Raw genomic sequence first — 13315 nt, 5'->3', positions numbered from 1 at the left:
AAGTGCCTGGTTAGATACATGCCAAAGAGAGCATTGTGTTCAATGACAGGTAGAGTGGTACTATAACCTCCTTGGACCCGAATGCCATACCCTTACCTTTATGTTGGGTAACATAGAATGATGTTCTTACTATCTTGGCTATGTGCTGGTTGAAGGCCAGATTACTGTCTACATATGTTCTCAGATCCCTTACTTACTGAGTCAGTTTTTAGGGGCATTTTGTCAATACAGTAATTAAATTGGGTTAACAGTTTCCCAAATGGCATAATGCATTTTTGGCATTGAGTTTTAGACCATGGCTTTGGCACCAGTCATTTGTCTGTGTTAAACCCACTTTCAAGATGTTGATGTCTTAGAGCTCCCAGTTTACAGTCATCTGTGAACTTGGTGAGCCAGAGGCCTTGAATGTTAGCCTTGACTTCCGAGAAGTAGATGACAAACAGGAGCGGGCCCAGTAAGGAGCCCTGAGGTATTCCACTGGAGATTGGTCTCTTGGTCGAAGTGGTCTCACTGATCCTAACTTTCTGGGTCCTGTCTGAGCCAACAAGAAATCTAATGAGTTATGTAAGGATTTACACCTAGCTCAGACAGCTTTTCAACAGTGAATGAGTGGGATATTGTATCAAATGAAAAACAAAAAATAATCCACGACCTTGAAGAAAGGAACCGGAACTCTGCTAAAGTCCATAAAGCTATATTTTTATTTCTGAAGTATTCCAAAATGCATGTGTGATTTTATCTGTGACTTTTGGAATACTTCAGAAATAAAAATATAGCTTTATGGACTTTAGCAGAGTTCCGGTTCCTTTCTTCAAGGTCGTGGATTATTTTTATTGTATCAAATGCCTTAGACAGGTCAAGAAATGCAGTATTAACTGTTTACCCTTGCCCATTGCCTTGGTTACCCGCTCAAAGAAGTCTAACAGGTTAAGTAGGCATGACCTTCCATTAACAAAGCCAAATTGGAATGGTTCCACTGTCTGTAGGTTACAAGTGTCCTTATTAATCATTTCAATATGGCTTTGCATATTAGGCTTGTTAGACTCGTGGGCCTGTAGTTCCCTGGGTCAGCTGCTGTTCTTAACTTGTGGAGGGGAATGACTGTTGTTATCCTCTTTTCACTTGTACTGTATCATGCTTCGAGGCTGTAGTTGAAGAGTGCCACATCTGGTTCTGATAGGGCATGCTTTAGACTGTTCAGGAAGCTACCAGGATGTTGTCAGGACCCTTGGAGGCAATGGCTTTAGCAACTGCTGCCAGCACTTGGTCCCTGCTGATAGCTGGAGGAAGTATGTTGGAGGGGATTTCACCTAGTGGAGATGGGGGAGTGGAAGTGAAGTTTGACCTAAGTTTATCAGCCAGATTTGCTATGTCATGCTGATCAGTTAAGGTGGTACTGCTAACCACTACTTCATAGGTTCATAGGTTCATAGGTGGGTACTAGACTATCTGCCCGAAGGCATTTATAAGCCTAGTCAGAATGTGTTGGCTTTCACCATCCCCTTAGATTAGTTCCCTGTGCCTCTGTCCAGCAGAGCCACTGAAGTGATCCCCGAGGTAAACTTTCTGTTTCCCATCCACTCGTATAGGTTCATAGGTGAAATAAACTGCCTCTGCAAGGCTCAAACTCAGGACCCTGTACACTATAGTCACAGTAGTCAACCACTAAACCATCATAGCACACTGTTGTGTGTTACCTCTAAGGTTCTGGACATGCCTGAAGGCCTTCTGATTGTTCTTAGCCTGGGAGGGTATCCTGACCTCTTACTTGGCCTTATTGGGCTTAGATCTGTCAGTTTCTAGCTTAGCTGTATAAGAGACCTCTTGTCCTCAAGGGAGTTGCTCTTTTTTTATTTTGTGCATGAGTTCTTTTATTATATACTCTGTTTATATAAGTATTCCACTAATTTATTTTTTTTTGTTTGTTTATTTCTGGTAGGTACAGTAACCTCTATGCAGCCATTCACATGTCTGTATAGGAACTCTGAATAATTCTGCATAGCTAGCTGTGGTCTTTGGATTGGGGGAAGCCTAGAACTTTGACAAAATGTCACTTAATAGGATGTAGGTTGCCTTTGAATAGTTCCTGAGTACTCCTGGTTTAGCTGGATTTTCTGGGTTGATTTTTACTTCAAATGAGAGAGCTTTGTGATCCAGCCTCACTAGTGAGGATGTGATACAGCTGAAGGAGGGGTAATGCTCTCCCATGTTGGTGACTACCATATCCAGTATGTCTGATCCTCTGGTTGTAGCATTCACTATCTGTTCCAGGTTGTTTGTGTTAATAAAGTCCAGGAAGCGTTGTGCCTGTGAGTTTGAGGCAGCATAAATTTCCCAGTCTGTAGAGAGGTAGTTAAAGTCATCCATGACTAGGGTGTTTAGTTGAATGGTGAATGCTTCAAATAGGTTTAGGTAACAGTCATGAGACTTTAGGGGTATAGATGGTGACCTGTAGCTAACCATGACATGGTGAGGGACCTTATCTATGGTGACTTGCACGTGGTTGAGCTCCATGGTATCATCCTGTTTAACCAATCTGAAGGTGTGTTTGTTGCTAATGTAGATTGAGAGACCTCCACCTTTGGCCCCAGTCTGTGCTGTTAGTCTAAATGTGGGGAAGGCACTTCCAGAGTAATTTCTATGGCTTTAAACCAAGTCTCAGTCATGGCACAGATGTCTACATTCCCCAGAGTGAGGAGGTTGTGAAGAAAATGAAAACACTGACATCTGTGTTAGGATGTCTGGCAGGAGATTTGTGTATATTCTCAGATTAACTTGTATTCCAGCATGTCCAATTGTGAAAATGAAAATAAGTTTTTAAAATGTTGAGTATTTCCTGTTTATACAAAATGTTTAAATAATCTGTCAGTGTTTTGATACATTTCTAATTGCACATGTTTATGAGGAAGATTCTAAAGTACAAACTGTCTGTGGAGAATCAGCTGTTCAGCAGGTGATGTCATTAGAATGTTCCTGGTTGCTGTGTGATTATTTGAACAGACGGCTGACAGTAAAAAGAACTTTTTCAAACAGCTGATTGCTATTTTTAAAATAAGACAGTTGAGAATGTTAACCCTGGACTATAAAAGAGGCTGCTGAAGTCAGTTAAAGAGCAGTTATTCAGGGGTTTCAGACAGTTACAGTGTTGTGCAGTGGATACATGAAAAAGGAATCACCAAAAACTGTAAGCCTGCCTTTGCCTTGCTGTTATGTTTTAGATTAGATTAGGGACAGTATTCTCTAGTTAGATTAGGAAAGTTTAGTTATTTGGATAAAGTTTTTCTAAAATGATGGACTTCTATCCTATAGTTTAATTTGATATGTCTGGTAATTGAATTCTGGTGTTTATTGAAAGTTATCGATTTACATTTTTTAATAATTATTTTACTTATTATTAAATGTCTTTCATTACTTTACATCATGGCTGGACAATCAGTGTATTCTTTAGAGATTAGAGAGTGTTTATACCTGTTTGATACTCCACAGGTCACCTTGAATGTCTGGCTGCTTCTGATCATAGCTATCATTTATTTTGATATTTAATTTTTAATAATTGATCACCCCTTGAAGGGTGTGTAGACCTGTCTGACTCTGGTGGCAGTGTTTAGCATTTGTATTAGGGATTAGACACAGCTGGAAATCTGCATCAGGCTTCACATAAGTGTTTGAGTGTGTGAGATTTGAAATGACTTTGAGTGTGAGTGAGTCAGAGGTCTTAAACTGGACCACATTGCTCTGAAGTATATAATAAGGGATTCCATTTGGGATGGACAGAGGAATATAGTCCAGTCCCAGGAAATAGAGAGTGTTCCTGTTGTGCTCTTAAGGGAAATTGTAGAATTTTACTCTTGTGTGCTCTGAGCTCTGGTGTTTTCTGTGATGCTCCCACACTGGAGTCAATGGTGAGGAGTGAGGCTCTTTAATTACTGACCTGGGTTTAAGTGGGGGACATCATATATTGCTGGCAGTCCAGTGAGATATTAACCAGCCATCACATTATTGTTGGCAGCTTAGCGGGATTCTTAATTTGATTTCAGTAGCCTGTGGGTAATTGTCATTAAGGTGTGTACTTTTGACAGCCCAAAGGTAAACATTCAGAATTTTAATCCACCACAGTTTTATTTATTTATTTTTTTTTAGTTAGATAGTCAGGGATAGCAGGCAAGGATGTCAGAAGAAGATTATAGCAAGCTGACAAAGACCCATTTGGCTGAGGAGTGTGAACCCAGTGGATTGGTACATGCCAACCTGGCCAAGGAAGCAATGATTTCAGCCTTGGTTGCAGCCATAGCTCAGACCAGCCATTCAGAGGATATCCAGTTTGGTGTTGATGATGTCCAGTTTGGTGTTGATGATGTGCAGCCTGCCAAGACTGGATAGCCCACATTTTCTTCAGAGGACCTAAGAATCTGTCCCGAGTTAAGGAGATTGAAACTGGAGGTTGAGGAGCGAATGTGATGTTTTGAACTGGAATCAGAGGACAAGCAGCACCAATATGAAATGGAGACCAAATGGTTGGAGACTGATGAGTTTAGAAGCCGATATCAATGAGAGACAGCATGAGGAGAATAAGAGACAGTGCCAGATCTGAAGTGGAGCTTCATGCCCTTCAAGAGCATCATGGAGGTAATGGGGAAGGAAATAACAGGATCCCAGAAGCTGTAAAGGTCAGTAATTTGTTCCTCAGTACAGGGATGGGGATGACTTTGATAGTTTTTTTCATATTTTTGAGAGGATATGTAGACAATATGATGTTGATGTAAGCTCTGGGTTTGGCTGCTGACACCCTTACTCCATGGTAAAGCTGTTCAGGCTGTAGCAAAGTTAAATGATATAGATTGTTTGAATTATGACAAAAAGAAATGTTGCTTGCTTGACTGTTTCAAACTTACACCTGAGGCATATAGAAAAAGGTTTCATGAGCATAGACACAAGGCAGATGAAAGTGTACATGATTATATTGCTGACTTAAGTACTTACTTTCACAGATGGGTGAATGAGTGTCAGGTCGCCAATTCTGAGGAACTAGCAGAGCTTTTGGTGAGGGGAACAAGTCCTCAGTAATTTGCCTGATGACATGAGAGTCTGGTTAGCAGACCATGAGTATAACTCTGCAAAGGAGTTGGGGTGGGGGGGGGGGGGAAAGGGGATCTCTACTTGGCAGCAGAGTACCACTGCATAAGAAAGGGATACCCAGTGCTGCACATAGATATAAGGAAACCCATGGGGGGCAGTCTAACCCACTCCACAGAGTACACCTGTAATGGGAGAAACTACTAATCCAAGTGCATGGTTAAGGATCAGGTGTTTCAAGTGTAACCAGATGGGACACATAGCAGCCAAAAAACTTTCACTACATTTGGATCTTGTGAGGTCAGTAGATATGTGTGGATTCCCACGATTGCAGATCTATACATGTAATCAATTTCAAGGAGGCCCATCCCTCCTTCAGAATGGGGAATATATAATCTTGGTATACACTGATTTTTTTTATAAATCATTTAGCGAGCATGAAGCATCCTTCTTGTTTTAATATCTAATCTATCCAACACATTTTGGGGCCAGTCAATCACACCAAAACTATACGTTAGGACAGGAAGAGCAAATTGATATAGCTTGGATCTTGTTCCTAGATGTCAATGCTGTTCTCAGGATTAATTTAAGTCTTCTGAAGTATTTCTTACTGAGTTTTATTCACATTTGTTCATGTTTTATTGCTGATCCTTCATCACTTCCCAAGTATTTATACACTCCTTCTTGCTCAAGTTCTTTTATATCACACTCTTGTCCCAAACTGATGTTTTCCTGGTGCTGCAGTTTTCCTACTTTAAAAGTTGCTTTTGCACATTTATCAAGACCAAATTACATTCTAATATCATCTGAAAAAGTGATGAGCTATAAATTTTTAAGTCATCAACAAAGAGAAGATGAGAAGTCATTAGACTTTGTTGTTTTCTAGGCGCCAAATTGTAGCCATGGCCTAAGCTGTTAAGTAAACAGCTTAACAGATTAATGGCAAGACAGAATAGCAACGATAACAGACAGTCACCCTGGAATATCCCCATTTGAATTTTTATCCCTTGGATAATAATCTGCCCTTTATCATGGCTTAATTGCAAAGTGGTCTGCCATTGTTTCATGGTTATTGTAATGTAGTCAATCAGTGTAGGGTGTATCTTATACATTATTAAGCACTCTTTTATTCATGAATGTAAGATACTATCAAATGATTTTTTGTAGTCAATCCATGCCATACTTAGATTCTTCCCATTTTTACAGTTCTCCACTATAACTTTATTTAACAACAAATGATCCTTTGTTCCATATGACTTTCTTTTATTGCCCTTTTGTTCTACTGCCATAATTGCATTTTCTTCGAAATGACTATAAACTCTGTTGGTGTCAATTTCCATGTATAGTTTATACATGAAAGTTTTGAAACATGAGGAGAATAAATCTAAGAAGACTTCTCTGCTTAATTTAGCAGAAGCATATCAACGTCAAGCAGGAATGGCAATCAAACCAGAAGTAGATAAAAACCAGGCAGCAATTGAATGTGCCAGAAAACAAAAGAAAGAATATAAGGTGAAGGACCAGATGAGAAGGCAAGAAATGTGGAAAAGACATAAATATAGTTGCAAGTACAGTAAACCTCTGGCAGAGCCTCATGTTGATCAAGAACAAATGCAGGAATGGTTAAGGAGAGGCGAATTCAAACCAAGAAATGAAAGGTTAATATTGGCAGCCCAAGATAGTGGGCTACGTACATGCTGGTTTACAAAGTCCATTGAACATGTGGGAGAAACAGACAAATGTAGGTTTTGTAAAACCAAATTGGAAACAGTCACACACCTTCCCCGGAATTCATCAAGCTCCGTGCAAGAATAGTGTTATTTTTGCACGGAGTGTTCCATAGCCATCTAGGATAGCAGCGCGCCCTGCATATTTATGAGAGCACACTGCTGTCTACACTAGATGGCCATGAAAAAAGAACAAGTGCAGGGGGCATGTCTGAGTAGTGCTCACACAGTACACACACCTTCAAACACTGGACCCCACCCAGGTTGGGTTCGTGAAGGGCTGATCTTGTCTCCTGAACCTGAATGACTTCTTTGAATCAGTCTCCAGAGCTGTGGATGAGGGTAAGGCAGACCACACAGCCTATCTGGACCTCAACAAGGCCTTTGACACCATCCCCCACTCTGGAATCATAGATAAACTTACTAAGCTGGGCATTAATCCCTACATCACTCGATGGGTTGCCAACTGGCTTACTGACAGAACCCACACTGTAAAAGTAGCTGACTCCAAATCCAGCTCCAGAAAAGTGACAAGTGGAGTACCTCAGGGTTCATTCCTGGGACCGCTCTTGTTTGGCATCTATGTCTCTGAAGTACAGGACAACACTAAGGGACTCTGGCTAACAAAGTTCATAGATGACTGCCAACTGGGAGCCATTATTGAATCCCCAAATTATGTGGATACTCTACAAAAGGGCCTTACAGAAACAGATGCTTGGTGCCAGAGCCATAGGCTCAAGCTCAATGCCAAGAAGTGTATAGATATCCCCTTTGGGAAAAAACATGCACCCATGAATGACCGCATAGGTGGCAGTACATTAAACACCGAAAGTGTGATAAGAGACTTAGGGACACAGGTGGACAGTGGTCTCACCTTCAATAATCACATCGCCACAACAGTCAGGAAATCCTTCTATGTGGCACACCTCATCACTAAGGGCTTTTTGTCCAGAAAAATAGGAGGTCATTGTCCCACTGTACTCATCCCTCATTAGACCCATTATAGAATACAACACCCCATTTGGTATGCACCTCTCAAGACATCTGCAACAACTGGAAAGGTTACAGAAATACCTCACTAAAAGAATCACAGACCTAAAGCAGATGCCCTATGCTAACTGCCTTAAAAAACTCCAGCTATACTCTGTCGCATATTGTCTACTCAGAGGTGATCTCTGCTTAACATACAAGGCCATGTCAAACCCAGAGCTGTTGGACATGCTACACTTAAAGAAATCGCAATCCCTCAGAGCCACATGCTCCAGGGATCTAAACCTTGTCATCACAATAACCAAAACATGCTGGAGGGATAGGTTCTTGACCCAGAGACTCCCCAGATTCTGGAATAGACTGCCCATACATGTCAAGCAGAGTGCCTCCTTGGCCCTCTTCAAAAGGAACCTTGACAATTAGATGGGAGAAAGGAAATTCACCCCAGGGATCACGTCAGTCGCCCTGCTAGACAGGGGTCCAGGGAAGTAAATAGTGTGGGAAGAAATAGCCAGGGAATTGTTATGGCTTGGTTTGTATAGGCCCTAGGGCTGATAGCCTAGTACCAACCTATGAACCTATGAACACACATCCCCTGCACTCTAGAATTGCTGTACGGCAATTCCACAGCAGCTAACAGTTCCGCTGTACATATAAGCACAGTCCCCCACAGCATAGCACTTAACTGTCCAGATTTCCGCAGAGCGTCCAGATTATTCCCTAATATTTTTGGCCTTTCACTCATAAAATGTCCTCTAACTCAAATTGATACATACTAGCAGCTTTTTCAGTTTATAAGAATAATGTTACACGTTTATTTTTTTTTCAATCTCCAATAAAGTTTAAGCTTAGCTGAGCGGGTTTGTGCAGTGTGCAGCTATGCTCAACCTACCTTACACATCCCAATGAACTAAATAGAAATATACAGCCAAATTAGTCTAAAGTGAAATAGCACAGTGGTTAGAGTTTTTGCTTTGCATGCAGGCATTCATGGTTTGAGCACCAATGCAGTCCATTCATTTTTATTTGTGAAAACAGCACTAAAAGTATATTTTGTTATCAATAGGTAGTGAATAATACATATTTGTTAACCAGTGTAGTGTAGCAGGTCCAAATGTGAGGTGTCAGTGTAGTACAGATGTGAAACCCCCATATAAACACAAGTGTCCTATACAGTATAGCAACAAAAAATGTAATGTGATGAAAGTACATAGGGGGAAGTTATGGAAGGTAAACATACATATCATAATATGTCATTTATGAGGAATCAACCCCACACTGCTGATAGTCTGTAAAAGGAAAGCTGAACAATGCTAACTTGTGCTAAGCTATGCTTAGCCAGTATAAGCATTGCTTAAATGTAAATTCTAAGCAAGAATTAGCATAGCTAAGCAGATTTGTGCACTGGTAAGCAGGGCTTAGCATCTACCCTTTTAAGCAATGCTTATCTTTGCTAAGCAGGTTTGTCTGGTGCTTAGCTTAGCTCAGCATATTCAAAACTGTCCAATCATGGCAAAGGGCAGGAAATCAGCCCTATTTAAACCTTGCAGGTGGGAATACAGCTCATACCCAGTTGTAACTCCCCACTGTAGGCACTATAGCTGGTGTTGGTGAAGGTGTACACTTTCGGGCGCAGCACTGGGGCATTCAGGAGTCCACGGTCATGGTTAGACTCCTTGTAGAAAACCATGACATGCGACTGCTGCAGGACCAGTACCAGGGCTCCCAGTACAAAGTGGAGGCCTGGGACCATCTCGCCTGTGATCTCAGCAGAGCCACTGTCATCACTCGGACTGGTGAGCAGGTCCGGCACCACTTTGCTGACTTGAAGCGGAGGAAGAGGGAGCTCTTGGACCAGTGGGTCCAAGATGCCCGGGAGGGGAATGCCCCAGGCATGTGTAAGTATCAGTCACAATAAGTGTTTTCCAAAGTCCAGCCTGTGTATGTGATGGATAGGTATGCATAAATGTTTTTTTCTTATCTCCTGTACAGCTCCAGATGAGAGGGCTGTGAACTTGGATGCCCACACAAGCAAGCTGCTAAGGCTGCATTGTGAGGCTGGTGAGTAACAATCTAGCTTGTAGTATTCAGGATAAATAAATAAAAATGAGTAGAATGTCACCTTCCAGTATTTAAAAATGGGTATGGTTTGTACTAAATAAACAAGTCAGTAGGAGAGTAATAGTGACATGCAGGTTATATATCAATAAAAGTGTAAGCACTTGTCAATAAAAGTCAGAACCCCAGACTGGTTGTGTTTACTTTGGTATTGTATGAATCGATATGTGTACAGTTTATGCATAGCAACTATAACTCTGAAAGCATTAAACAATCAAGGCTCATCTGACAAAGATTGTGGAGTTATAAAACAGGAGATTAACTATATGAAATGCTGCATGCACCAAGATCTGCTATCTGAATAGTAATGTTGTGTTAACCAGTGTTTTCTACACTGTGCTATACAAGACATATGTACTATGCATGAATGTCAGAATTACAACCAAGAGAGTATTAGACAGAAAACAGTCAAACAAGCTACAGCAGTTTCTCAATAGCTTATTCTGATGAAACACAAACTTGTTGTATTTTTTAAACAAACAGGCACAGGTCGAATCCCAGGAGTGGTAGTAAGATGTATGCATAATTTCACCCAGGATTTTGTGAATATGAGTAGAAACAGTCAGGTAGTGTTAACAGAAATTTCCTCCACAGGTCTGCCAGGTAAGAAAAGGTATAAAGTAGCTATAAGAAAGCTGCAGTTATACTGTGTCCAACACCCACTGTCCAACCCCAAGGCTGCAGATGACAACAAGAAAAGTACATACACCAAGTAGTCTCGCACAAGAAATGTTCCTGAAGTGTCACACTGTCACAGCTAGTGGTTACTGCTGCCAACAAACAGGCTGACCGATAGAAATCAAGGCAGAGTATGGCAGTAACACACACACACACACACACACACACACACACACACACACACACGCACACACACACACACACACACACACACACACACACACACACACACACACACACACACACACACACAGACACACACACACACACACACACACACACACACAGTATGAGTGCACACAGATGTAACCCTGACTATGTGAATATGGATAGAAACAGTCAGGTAGTGTTAACAGAAATTTCCTCCACAGGTCTGCAAGGTAAGAAAAGGTATAAAGTAGCTATAACAAGGCTGTAGTTATACTGTGTCCAACACCCACTGTCGAACTCCAAGGCTGCAAATGACAGCAAGATAAGTACATACACCAAGTAGTCTCACCCAAGAAATGTTTCTCAAGTGTCACGCTGTCACAGCTAGTGGCCACTGTTGCCAACAACCAGGGTGACCGATAGAAATCAAGGCAGTGTATGGTAGTAGCACACACACACACAGTATGAGTGCACATATGTAACCCTGACTATGTGAATATGGGTAGAAACAGTCAGGTAGTGTTAACAGAAATTTCCTCCACAGGTCTGCCAGGTAAGAAAAGGTATAAAGTAGCTATAAGAAGACTGTAATTATACACTGTGTACAAACATACCACTGCCCAACCCAAGGCCATAGGTTGTTGTAAAGTGAGGTAATACCTGTAGAGTAATGATTAGAGCAATGATCATTAAAGTTGTGAGCACTTCAAGCATATATAGTTAATTTACATCTCTCTCCCCCACCTTATCTGCACCAATAATCTAAACACATAAATCAATGGGTATGTTTTTCACCAAACCTTCTGTTGTGGCATGTGTCCTATTGTTCTACAAATATTGAAATGCTTTTCTATTAATGTTCCCTGTTCAAACACTATCATTGGTGACCTGTTGCTATCAATGTAACCTGCACGTCGTTATAATGCCCACTGTGGTTCCATACATGCATGTGTTTGTTTGCTATGCAACTGTTCCAAATCTGTTGTTTTGGGTTAATGGGAATACCTATGCATGCTGTTATAACTAATTCTGGAATGTGTTTTTTCATGACTAACCAGCATATGTTGTAAAACTGCAACACCATAGCACGTCTGGGAAGGCCAATCCCAGCAGATCTGGCCTGTCCCGCCTTAACTGGCCATGGCACTGGTCCCCAGTACATCTGGGACCCACCCCAGGACCTCCTCATCTGCTGGTCCTGCACTACCTTCGGGCGGAACCACCTCAGGGGATGGGCCATGTCTCCCCCTGGGTGCAGCTGCGAACAGGATCCTGTCACCCGAAGCCAGGTTCAGGTATTGGTGCGTAGTGAGCTTCAAAAGGAGTTCAGAGATCTGCTATGCCAGCTTGAGGGCCACATGGTGCCTCTAGAGGGTCAGCCTGCCCCTCCTGCTCAGCCCCTAGCACAGCCATCTTCGGGACTGTGAAGGTGCAGTGGTAACTGACATGGGTAGGGACCTCAGTCCCACTGTATCAACTTGTGGGTGCGTGGGTGTCTGATTCCCATCCTCCCATCCCCGTCCAAGGTGTTTACCCCCTACATGTCATATACCACCCCTGTCTGCTGTCTTGTCTGTCTTGTCTGTCTTCCTACCCAGCATACCTCCCCAAATATACCTACTATCCTTTCCCAACATCCCACTCTCACCTTAAAAAAAAAAAAAAGGGCAATCTGTTCTCACAAAAAAGTCACCCCATACATAGCTGTCCATTTCATACACGTGTCCACTGGACACATGTAATCTGGTCTAATTGGCTTCACAATACATTATTGTTGTCCTCACCCCTCTCTCAGGGGTATGAGTGTCCAAATTTACCTCCAAATTCTGTATATATGCACAGCTGTTGCTGTAGAAGAAATGGACAGCTATGGACCTTCCCTACACCCATCCTGCACATCCCTAGCTATCTTTCATATTGTTTTTCCCTCTGCATGCCCCCTTTTTTCACCACTTTCCTATCACCACTTTTTTCTTTTCTTTTAAAGAAATTAGCAGGCGGGTAAGCAGATGTAAGTAGTATATATAAACGTATATATGTATGGAGATGCATATATATATATATATATATATATATATATATATATATATATATATATATATATTGAAAAATATAGATATATATAGAAAAGTAAATATATACATATATATATATATATATATATATATATATATATATATATATATATAAATATATCTGTATATACCTAAAAAAAAATATAACATCAAAAATTCAAAACACTGAAAACTCAGAATATTGAAAGTGTGCTTCATAAAGTTGAAAACTACATTGCACAAGCAAATAAGATCCCCACCACCTACAACAACACCTAACTAACAAACAAACTTTCTACTATGTTTCTGCAGGGGAGCAAGCCCCCCTTCATCCCCCATGTGGGGGGCTCTGCCCCCCACATCCCCTGTAAATTAAATATACCAACTCCAAGATCTCACTACAGTGGAAAAAGGTTAACTTCCTAATCTCAGTGTATGGTGATTGTGATACAGTGAGGTTAGGAAATTAACTTTTTTCACTGTAGTACGATCTTGGAGTTGGTATATTTCATTTACAGGTGGTGT

Source organism: Protopterus annectens, chromosome 1.part1, assembly GCF_019279795.1.
Source record: "Protopterus annectens isolate FY-2018-M chromosome 1.part1, PAN1.0, whole genome shotgun sequence".
Classification (NCBI taxonomy): domain Eukaryota; kingdom Metazoa; phylum Chordata; order Ceratodontiformes; family Protopteridae; genus Protopterus; species Protopterus annectens.
This window is presented reverse-complemented; position numbering follows the sequence as displayed.